Here is a 12,195-nt window from a genome sequence, read left to right as displayed (position 1 = left end):
CTGCAGCCATGAAATTAAAAGACGCTTACTCCTTGGAAGAAAAGTTATGACCAACCTAGATAGCATATTCAAAAGCAGAGACATTACTTTGCCGACTAAGGTCCGCCTAGTCAAGGCTATGGTTTTCCAGTGGTCATGTATGGATGTGAGAGTTGGATTACAAAGAAACCTGAGTGCCGAAGAATTGATGCTTTTGAACTGTGGTGTTGGAGAAGACTCTTGAAAGTCCCTTGGACTGCAAGGAGATCCAACCAGTCCATTCTGAAGGAGATCAGCCCTGGGATTTCTTTGGAAGGAATGATGCTAAAGCTGAAACTCCAGTACTTTGGCCACCTCATGAGAAGAGTTGACTCATTGGAAAAGACTCTGATGCTGGGAGGGATTGGGGGTGGGAGGAGAAGGGGATGACAGAGGATGAGATGGCTGGATGGCATCACTGACTCGATGGATGTGAGTTTGAGTGAAATCCGGGATTTGGTGATGGACAGGGAGGCCTGGCATGCTGTGATTCATGGGGTCACAAGGAGTCAGACATGACTGAGCAACTGAGCTGAACTGAACTGAAAGCTTATGAACTTTAAAAGACAAAAGTAGTATAACCATGGTTACAATAATTAGTTAAAGGATATACAGGGCAGAAAGATATAAAATGTGACTTTTAAAACATAAAACATGGAGGTGGAGGAATAGTAAAAATGTGGAGCTTTAGAATGGGAACACATTTCATTTGCTATCAACTTAAAACCAACTGTTATAGATATAAGTTGTTGTATATAAGCCTTATGGTAACCATAAAGCAAAAACCTATAGTAAATGTGCACACACACACACATGAGAGAAAGGAATATAAGCATATCACTAAAAAAAAAGTCATCAAACTACAAAGGAGAAGTAAGAGAAGAAGAAGGTAACAGAAAGAAACTACAAGTTAGAAAACAATTTTAAAAAATGGCAATAAGCACAGACCTATCAATAATTACTCTGAATGTAAATGGACTAAATTCTCCAATTAAAAGACATAAAAAGGATGAGTGAATAAAAAAGCAAGACCCACTTACTTATTTGCTGTCTACAAGAAGCACAATTCAGATATAAGCACACAGGCAGACTAAAAAGGAATGGATGGAAAAAAGATATTCCATGCAAATGGAAACCAAAAGAAAGCTGGCACTTAAATCAGTTAAAACAGACTTTAAACAAAGACTGTAATAAAAGACAAAGAAGAGCATTACATAATGATAAAGGGAGTGATCCAACAGGAGGTTATAAAATTTGCAAATAATTATGCCTTCAACGTAGTGGCACCTAATCATATAAACAAAGCATATATTAAAAGCTGTAACAGGAGAAACTGACAGTCATACAACAACAGTAGGGGACTTAAAACAGCCCACTTACACCAATGGATAGATCATCCAGACAGAAGATTAAAAAGAAAACATTGACCTTAAACAACATGTTCAGTTCAGTTCAGTTCAGTTCAGTCTCTCAGTCGTGTCCAACTCTGCGACACTATGAATTGCAGCATGCCAGGCCTCCTCCATCACCAACTCCCGGAGTTCACCCAAACTCATGTGCATCAAGTCAGTGATGCCATCTAGCCATCACATCCTCTGTTGTCCCCTTCTCCTCCTGCCCCTAATCTCTCCCAGCATCAGGGTCTTTTCCAATGAGTCAGCTCTTCACATGAGGTGGCCAAAGTACTGGAGTTTCAGCCTAAGCATCAGTCCTTCCAATGAACACCCAGGACTGCTCTCCTTTAGGATGGACTGGTTGGATCTCGTTGCAGTCCAAGGGAGTCACAAGAGTCTTCTCCAGCACCACAGTTTAAAAGCATCAGTTCTTCAGTGCTCAGCTTTCTTCACAGTTAGACCAGCTATTAATAAATATTTACAAAGTATCTCATCTAAAAGCAATGAAATACACATTCTTCTCAAGAGCACAAGACAGATCGTATGTTAGGTCAGAAAACGTGTCTTAACAAATTTAAGAGGACTGAAATCATACCAAGCAAGTTTTCCATCACAATAGTATGAAACAAAAAATTAATGGCACAAAGAAAACTGGAAAATTCACAAACATGTGGAAATTAAACAAGATTCTACTGAGTAACCAGTAACCAATGGGTCAATGAAAAAAATCAAAAGAGAAATTTAAAAACATCTTGATGCAAATAGAAATGGAAACATAACATACTGAATTTTATGGGATGCAACAAAAGCAGTTCTAAGAAGGAAGTTCACAGTGATAAATGCCTACCTCAAGAAACTGGAAAAGTCTCAAATAAACAACCTAACTATGTCTCAAATAACTAGAAAAAGAACAAATGAAGTTAAAAATTAGTAAAAGGAAGAAAATAACAAAGATTAGCAAAGAAATTAATGAAATAGACACTAAAAATACAATAGAAAAAATCAATGAAACTAAGACGTAATTTTTGAAAAACTAAAAATACTGGCAAAATTTTCTCTATACTTACCAAGAAAAAAAGAGCCCAAATAAAATCAGAAATGGAAGAGATGTTATTATTGATACCAGAGAAATACAAAGAATCATAAGAGACTACTATGAATAATTACAAGGCAAGAAATTGGACAACCTAGAAGAAATGGATACATTCCCCAAAAGATACGCTTTCCCAAGACTGAATCAGGAAGAAATAAAATATCTGAACAGACTGATTACCAGTAACGAAACTTAATCAGTTATCAAAAATTCCAACAAATAAAAAAGTCCAGGACCAGACAGCTTCGCAAATAAATTCTGTCAAAATTCTGTCAAAATATTTAAAGAAAAGTTAATTTGGAACACTTCCAAATTCATTCTACAAGGCCAATATTACCTTCTTACCAAAACCAGAAAGAGACCTTACAAAAATAGCAAATTATAGGCCAAATTCAACAGTACAGTAAAACTATCATATACCATGACCAAGTGGAATTTATTCAAGGAATGCAAGGATGGTTCAAAATCCACAAGTCCATCAACATTATACACCATATCAACAAGACAAAGGATAAAATAAAATGATCATCTCAACTGATGCGAGAAAAGCTCTTGACAATATTTAACATCCTTTCTCATTGGAAAACACCCCGATGCTGGGAGAGACTGGAGGCAGAAGAAAATGGGATGACAGAGGATGAGATGGCAGGATGGCATCATCGAGTGGATGGACATGAGTTTGAGTGAACTCCAAAAGTTGGTGATGGACAGAGAGGCCTGGCTTGCTGTGATTCATGGGATCGCAAAGAGTCGGACATGACTGAGTGACTGAACTGAACTGAACTGAACTGAACTGATAATAAAAAGTTGCCTTAAAGCTCAACATTCAGAAAACTAAGATCATGGATCTGGTCCCATCACTTCATGGGAAATAGATGGGGAAACAGTGGAAACAGTGTCAGACTTTATTTTCCTGGGCTCCAAAATCACTGCAGATGTTGACTGCAGCCATGAAATTAAAAGACGCTTACTCCTTGGAAGGAAAGTTATGACCAACCTAGACAGCATATTAAAAAGCAGAGACATTACTTTGCCAACAAATGTCTGTCTAGTCAAAGCAATGGTTTTTCCAGTGGTCATGTATGGATGTGAGAGTTGGAGTGTAAAGAAAGCTGAGCGCTGAAGAATTGATGCTTTTGAATTGTGGTGTTGGAGAAGACTCTTGAGAGTCCCTTGGACTGCAAGGAGATCCAACCAGTCCACCCTAGAGGAGATTAGCCCTGGGTATTCCTTGAAAGGAATGATGCTAAAGCTGAAACTCCAGTACTTTGGCCACCTCATGCAAAGAGCTGACTCATTGGAAAAGATTCTGATGCTGGGAGGGATTGGGGGCAGGAGGAAAAGGGGACAACAGAGGATGAGATGGCTGGATGGCATCACCAACTTGATGGACGTGAGTTTGAGTGACTCCGGGAGTTGGTGATGGACAGGGAGGTCTGGCGTGCTGCGATTCATGGGGTCGCAAAGGGTCGAACACGACTGAGCGACTGAACTGAACTGAACTGAACACTGCCCAAGCCAGAACACTGCCCAAAGGCATACCGAACCTAAAGACACTCCAAAACCTACTACTGGACACTGCACTGCCCCTCAGAGAGATGAGAACCAGTTGCATCAACCAGAACATAGGCACGAACTCCCCCAACCAGGAAAACATCATAGGACACTAACGCAACCCCCTTCACAGGGGTGGACTCCACAACCAAGATCTATGACCTTGAGAGTCTTTAAAAAATTTTTTCTTTTTTTTTTCTATCTTATAAATCACACTGTTTATTCCTGCAACATATCTCCACCTTCACATTAGCCTTTAGCAGTGCTGTGGAGTTTTCCTCTTTGTTTTTTCTTGTTATAAAAATTTTAAAGTTCATTTTAAGATTCTTTCTTTTTATAAATCACACTGTTTATTCCCCAACATATTTCCACCTTCACATTCGCCTTTTGCAGTGCTGTGGAATTTTGCTCTTTGTTTTCCTTGTTTAAAAAAATTTCACTCAAATCTTTCTTTTTTTCTTCTAAATCACACGGTTTATTCCCTCTACATATTTCTACCTCAAAAGATATTAGCCTTTTGAGGTGCTGTGGAGTTTTCCTCTTTGTGTTTCTTGTCAAAAAAAAAGAGAAAGGAACAAAAGAAAAAAATTCATTTTAAGATTTTTTTCTTTTTTCTTGATGAGTTTTTGATATATTCAACTGCTTTTCCTATAGTTCTTTACTGGCTGTAGCTATTCTTGAATATATATAAATCTCTTTCACATACATCTATTAATCTTTCAGTTCAGTTCAGTTCAGTTCAGTCTCTCAGTTATGTCTGACTCTTTTCGACCCCATGGACTGCAGCATACCAGGCTTCTCTGTCCATCACCAACTCCTGGAGCTTACTTAAACTCATGTCCATGGAGTCGGTGATGCCATCCAACCGTCTCATCCTCTGTCATCCCCTTCTCCTCCTGTTTTTAAATGTCTATAAAATCATTCTTTATGAAACAATAAAGCCCCCTTAAGAAACTAATGTAAAGAGCAATATCTAGACAAATCATGGCATGGATCAAAAATAAAAGTTATTAATAGAGAATATTAATCTATTTCTCACTCATAGTTTGATCCCATGGATAGGTGACAGCATTTACTGGCAAGAATGGGAGAATTCTAGTGATTATGTGGAAGAGCTGAAAATCAGATTTCCAAATTAATATTTTCCTCAGTCTCAAAGGCATGATCATAAAATATGACTCAAATATGTTATTTAGTACTAGAACATTTTAATGAAAATAAGACCTAGATATTACATGAGTAAGTTTATAATAATTTTAAAAAAAAACCTAGCCTACAGTATCATTTACATGAAAATTTCAGATGCATTTGCAACCTCTCATTTTCTATAAGATCAACATGACATTTCAGTTGTAAAACTCCTCAAGCTGGCATAAGATAAATGTTCTGTTTCTCTATCTCTGCATGCATTATGTGGGCATGTTTAGTTGTGTCCAGCTCTTTTGCAACCCCATGAACTATAGCCTACCAGGCTTCTCTGTCCATGGAATTCTCCAGGTAAGAATAGTGGAGGAGGTTGCCATTTCCTCCTCCAGGGGATCTTCCCAACCCTGGGATCAAACTCGCATCTCTTGTGTTTCATCTCCTGCACTGGCAGGTGGATTCTTTACCACTTGCACCACCTCTAAACTTAGTGGTTTAACAGATTATCTTTCATGGTTTGGGCAGCTGATGAGCTCAGCTGGGCAGTCCTCCCTTGGGTACCTCAAATAATCAGATGGAAGCTGAGATCATAGTCAATGAAAGGTGTCTCCACTCAACATTCAGCACCTGAGCTAGGATGACTGAACAACTGGGAATCAATTAATCAAGCATATCATTTTCAACATGCCCTCTTCACCTGGCAGGCTTGTACTTTCTCACATAATGGCAGATTCAAGATAGGCTGACTTCTTATGAGGTGACAGACTTCCCCAGAAGTTTCAAGAGACCCATGAGGAAAGCGGCAAGGCATCTGACTTTGCTTTGGGAGGCATATAGCCTCACTGCTGTTATAATCTAATTAATGGTAAAAGGAGTCAACAACTAGCCCAGATTCAAGGGAATGGAGGAGTAGGTTCCACCTCTTAATGGGGAGATGGCTTGTGTGTATAAGAAGGGAAAGCTGATGGTGGTTATTTTGGAGTCAGCTACCTCAGTAGTGCTTCCCTGGTGGTTCAGACAGTAAAGAATCTACCTGCAATGCAGGAGACCTGGGGTTAATCCCTTGGTCAGGAAGATCCCCTAGAAAAGGGAATGGCAACCCACTCCAGTATTCTTCCCTAGAAAATTCCATGGACAGAGGAGACTGGTTACAGTCCATGGGTTCATAAAGAGTTGGACACGACTGAGTGACTAACACCCACCCACCTCAGTAATATTTTGAGAATACAGTTGACCCTTGAACAACACACGTTTTAATTATGCAGATACACTTATTCGTGACTTTTCTTCAATAAGCATACAGCCAGATGTTAGTATTACCAGGTTCCACATCTGTGGAAACAGAGGGCCCACTATGGACCTGAGCATTCATGGATTCTGGTATTCCCCTCAGACCCCAACCCACCTGGATACCAAAGGTCAACTTGTATATATATCCTACTTCTTTATAAAGGATGATGTCACAAAAGAAAACCTAAATTTGACTTCCTAACAAAAGTAGAGAGCCATAAACACATTCATAATTCTAACTGACTTTCAGCATATTCGGATTAACAATTTATGTGCAGTCTATTTCAAGAATCTAGCATTTGGCCAAAAATTATGTGCACTCTTGTTAACTCAAATATAGTTCCTGAACCAGCAGCACCTGGGAACTTGTCAGAAATACAGAATATTAGACCCTATTCCAGACCTACTAAATCAGACATATATTTTACAAGATGCCTAGGAGATTCATATGCACATTAAAATTTGAGAAGTGCTGACTTAGGCTGTACTCATATATAGCCATCACTTGGTATCCATGAAAGATTGGTTCCAGGATTCCCACAGATCCCAAAATCTGAGAAGATGCTCAAGTCTTTCATATAAAATGGCATGGTATTTGCATATAACCTATACAGACCTTTCTGTATATTCTAACTCATCTCTCTCTAGATTACTTACAAAATATACTACCATGTAAATACTTTATACATAGTTGTAAATATAATGTAAATACTATGTAAATATTTGCTCAGTAATGTCCAATTCTTTGTGAACCCACAGACTGAAGCCCACCAGGTTCATCTGTCCATGGAATTCCTCAGGCAAGAATCCTGGAGTGGGTAGCCATTCCCTTCTCCAGGGGATCTTCCCAACCCAGGAATTGAAGACATGTCCCCTACAGCTTCTTCATTGCAGGCAGATTTTTTTACCATCTGAATCACCAGGTAAGCTGGTATATGGTAAATTGTTGGTACATGGTAAATTCAAGTTTTGCTCCTGAATATTTTTGATGCATGGTCAGTTGAATGTGGAGATGTACAACCCACAGATACCGACAACTGACCTACTAGAATACACAGAGTATCCTTAAACTTGTCAGTTGAAGAAACCTAGAAAAAATGAAGCATTCATCTTCAACTCTGGGGGCGGAGAAGGACAGTATATTTCATTTGAGTTTTAAATGGGAAAAGTAGTTAAAACTTGATTACTCCTATAGAACCTTTGAAAAGTTGGAAACCTCATGTGTGGAGGTTTGTGCTTTAATCTTGTTTTCATCTGGGACATCAAGGATCATCACTATGTATGGAGGGAAAAGTTTGATTTATGAGTTTTTTTATATGACTAGGGAAGCTAAGAACAAAAGACTAAAAAGAGTGCAAAAAACTTTGAAATAGGTAGTAAATATGTTATATACATTTAGTTATTAAGATGTAAACACACATGGAAAAAATTTTCACTATTATTATTAGCAAAATATTTAAAATATGTTTCTAGGCAGGTTAACATCATTTCTTGTCATAGATAAAATAAAAGCACATTTAGGAAAAAACTGTTCTTTTAAAGGAAATAAAATTAACTTTTGAAAACATACCATTTCCTTCCTAAACTACGTTCCGTCCATTCAAGTCCATTTCTTGCCAGTTTCTTCTTAATTCATGATTCATTTCTATGATCTAAATTGCAAAACAATTAAGATGCCTATGAGAAACTTCATAAAAGTTCAGTAAGTTTAACATTCAAATAAGTTCAAGATAATTTGAAATTTGCCAGTCATTACTTTATCTGTTAAGTATCTGGATGCAAATGTTATCTAGAAAAGTATATTTCAGTCCTTTACAGATAAAACTATTTTAGGAATAGCTAACACTTTAGTTTGTTTCCAAATGGCATCCGATACAAGCCTAGATTAAAATTTAAGCACCAGATTTACCAATTTTTAAAAAAGATACTTAACACTTTGAATAGTTCTGTTCAGTTGCTCAGTCATATCCGACTCTTTGCGACCTGAGGGACCACAGCACACCAGGGCTCCCTGTCCATCACCAACTCCCAGAGTTTACTCAAACCTATGTCCATTGAGTTGGTGATGCCATCCAACCATCTCATCCTCTGTCGTCCCCTTTTTCCTCCTGCCTTCAATCTTTTCAGAATGAGGATCTTTTCCAGTGAATCAGCTCTTCACATCAGGTGGCCAAAGTATTGGAATTTCAGCTACAACATCAGTCCTTCCAATGAACATCCAAGACTGATCTCCATTAGGATGAAATGGTTGGATCTCCTTGCAGTTCAAGGGACTCTCAAGAGTCTTCTGCAGCACCACAGTTCAAAAGCATCAATTGTTTGGCACTCAACTTTCTTTATAGTCCAACTCTCACATCCATACGTGACTACTGGAAGAACCATAGCCTTGACTAGACGGACCTCTGTTGACAAAGTAATGACTCTGCTTTTGAATATGCTATCTAGGTTGGTCATAACTTTCCTTGCAAGGAGTAAGCGTCTTTTAATTTCATGGCTGCAGTCACCATCTGCAGTGATTTTGGAGCCCAGAAAAATAAAGTCAGCCACTGTTTCCACTGTTTCCCCATCTATTTGTCATGAAGCAATGGGACCGGATGCCATGTTAGTTTTCTGAATGTTGAGCTTTAAGCCAACTTGTTCACTCTCCTCTTTCACTTTCATTAAGAGGCTCTTTAGTTCTTCTTCACTTTCTGCCATAGGGTGGTGTCATCTGCATATCTGAGGTTATTGATATTTCTCCAAGCAATCTTGATTCCAGCTTGTGCTTCCTCTAACCCAGCGTTACTCATGATGTACTTACTCTGCATATACATTAAATGAGCAGGGTGACAATATATAGCCTTGATGTACTTCTTTTCCTATTTGGAACCAGTCTGTTGTTCCATGTCCAGTTCTAACTTGCTTCCTGACCTGCATACAGGTTTCTCAAGAGGCAGGTCAGGTGGTCTGGTATTCCCATCTCTTGAAGAATTTTTCACAGTTTGTTATGATCCACATAGTCAAAGGCTTTGGCATAGCCAATAAAGCAGAAATAGATGTTTTTTTTCTGGAACTCACTTGCTTTTTTTGATGATCCAGTCAATGCTGGCAATTTGATCTCTGGTTCCTCTGCCTTTTCTAAATACAGCTTGAACATCAGGAAGTTCATGGTTCACATACTGTTGAAGCCTGGCTTGGAGAATTTTGAGATTACTTTACTAGTGTGTGAGATGAGTGCAATTGTATGGTAGTTTGAACATTCTTTGGCATTGCCTTTCTTTGGGATTGGAATGAAAACTGACCCTTTCCAGTCCTGTGGCCACTGCTGAGTTTTCCAAATTTGCTGGCATATTGAGTGCAGCACTTTCACAGCATCATCTTTCAGGATTTGAAACAGCTCAGCTGAAATTCTGTCACCCTCACTAGCTTTGTTGGTAGTGATGCTTCCTAAGGTCCATTGACTTCACATTCCAGGATGTCTGGCTCTAGGTGAGTGATCATATCATCGTGATTATCTGGGTTGTGAATATCTTTTTGTATAGTTCTTCCGTGTATTCTTGCCACCTTTTCTTAATATCTTCTGCTTCTGTTAGGTCCATACAATTTTGACCCTTTATTGAGCCCATCTTTGCATGAAATGTTCCCTTGATATGTCTAATTTTCTTGAAGAGATCTCTAGTCTTTCCTATTCTCTTGTTTTCCTCTACTTCCTTGTATTGATCACTGAAGAAGGCCTTCTTTTCTCTCCTTGCTATTCTTTGAAACTCTGCATTCAAGTGGGTATATCTTTCTTTTTCTCCTTTGCTTTTCACTTCTCTTCTTTTCACAGCTATTTGAAAAGGCCTCCCCAGACAGCCATTTTGCTTTTTTGCCTTTCTTTCTCTTGGGGATGGTCTTGATCCCTGTCTCCTGTACAATGTCACAAACCTCCGTCCATAGTTCATCAGGCACTCTGTCTATCAGATCTAATCCCTTGAATCTACTTCTGACTTCCTGAATGGTCTAGTGGTTTTGCCTACTTTCTTCAATTTAAGTCTGAATTTGGCAATAAGGAGTTCATGATCTGAGCCACAGTCAGCTCCTGGTCTTGTTTTTGCTGACTGTATAGAGCTTCTCCATCTTTGGCTGCAAAGAATATAACCAAACTGATTTTGGTATTGACCATCTGGTGATGTCCATGTGTGGAGTCTTCTCTTGTGTTGTTGGAAAAGGGTGTTTGCTATGACCAGTGTGTTCTCTTGGCAAAACTCTATTAGCCTTTGCCCTGCTTCCTTCTGTACTCCAAGGCCAAATTTACCTGTTAGTCCCAGTGTTTCTTGACTTCCTACTTTTGCATTCCAGTCCTCTATAATGAAAAGGACATCTTTTTTGGGTGTTCATTCTAGAAGGTCTTGTAGGTCTTCAAAGAACCATTCAACTTCAGCTTTTTTCAGCATTACTGGTCGAGGCATAGACTTGGATTACCGTGATACTGAATGGTTTGCTCTGTAAATGAACAGAGATCATTCTGTCGTTTTTGAGATTGCACCGAAGTACTGCATTTCGGACTCTCTTGTTGACTATGATGGCTACTCCATTTTTCTAAGGGATTCTTGCCCACAGTGGTAGATAAAATGGTCGTCTAGTTAAATTAACCCATTCCAGTCCATTTTAGTTCGCTGCTTCCTAAAAATGTCAAGGTTCAGTCTTGCCATATACTGTTTGACCACTTCCAATTTGCCTTGATTTATGGCAATGGCACCCCACTCCAGTACTTTTGCTTGGAAAATCCCATGGATGGAGGAACCTGGTGGGCTGCAGTCCATGGGGTCGTTAAGAGTCGGACATGACTGAACGACTTCATTTTCACTTTTCACTTTCATGCATTGGAGAAGGAAATGGCAACCCACTCCAGTATTCTTGCCTGGAGAATCCCAGGGATGAGGGATATGGGGTCGCACAGAGTCGGACACGATTGAAGTGACTTAGCAGCAGCAGCAGCAGTAGCAGCATGGACCTAACGTTCCAGGTTCCTCTGCAATATTGCTCTTTACAGCATCGGGCCTTGCTTCAGTCACCAGTCGCATCCACAGCTGGGTGTTGTTTTTGCTTTGGCTCCATCTCTTCATTCTTTCTGGAGTTATTTCTCAACTGATCTTCAGTAGCATATTGGCCACCTACCGACCTGGGGAGTGCATCTTTCAGTGTCCTATCTTTTTGACTTCATACTGTTCATGGGGTTATATTTATGATTTTCAGTGATTGTATTTGTTATGTAAAATGTTATACTGTATACAGTGTCTCCATATATACCACCTGTAATTTTCAAGGAAAATTACAGAAATTTTCAAATTTCATTGATTTTAAAATTAAGATGTTTGTGTTAGGAGGTACAAATTGTGATACCTGAAATTCTACCTGTACCTGGGACTTTTCTCCTAGCACTGTCTGGTTTCCAACAACTTAAATACTGGAGTCTTTCCCATTATTCCCTTTAAAAATTTGGGGGCCCTCTCTGGGACATATTTCTGGGAGTAATCCTTTTTAATTAATGGATAATTGAGGAAAGAGAAGTTCATAGAGATATATAGAATAACAAACTTTGCATCATACATTCGTACCAGACCTAAGCTAAATTTTGGAATCATTTTCCAGCTTACAGTCTATTGTAAAAGGCCCTACATGCTCAATTGCTGTTGTGTTTGACTCTTTGTGACCCCATAGACTGTAGCCTACTAGGCTTCT

General features: G+C 39.0%; 1 long non-coding RNA gene across 2 annotated transcripts in view; it reads right to left on the bottom strand.

Annotated features, from left to right (window-relative positions):
* LOC120854059 overlaps window positions 1-8,457 on the bottom strand; it is a 65,235-nt gene extending 56,778 nt beyond the window's left edge. Inside the window, exons 1-2 of one of the 2 annotated variants that reach the window (XR_005718908.1) lie at window positions 8,426-8,457; window positions 8,063-8,144 (exon numbers count right to left, since the gene is read on the bottom strand). This is a non-coding gene — a long non-coding RNA (uncharacterized LOC120854059). Of the gene's footprint in view, window positions 1-8,062; window positions 8,404-8,425 lie in introns of those variants that run through there. The other variant, XR_005718907.1, reaches the window with a different exon arrangement.
* Window positions 8,458-12,195: the final 3,738 nt, after the last annotated feature.

This window comes from Oryx dammah, unplaced genomic scaffold (genome assembly GCF_014754425.2).
Source record: "Oryx dammah isolate SB20612 unplaced genomic scaffold, SCBI_Odam_1.1 HiC_scaffold_27, whole genome shotgun sequence".
In the NCBI taxonomy this organism is placed as follows: Eukaryota; Metazoa; Chordata; class Mammalia; order Artiodactyla; family Bovidae; genus Oryx; species Oryx dammah.
This window is presented reverse-complemented; position numbering and strand designations above follow the sequence as displayed.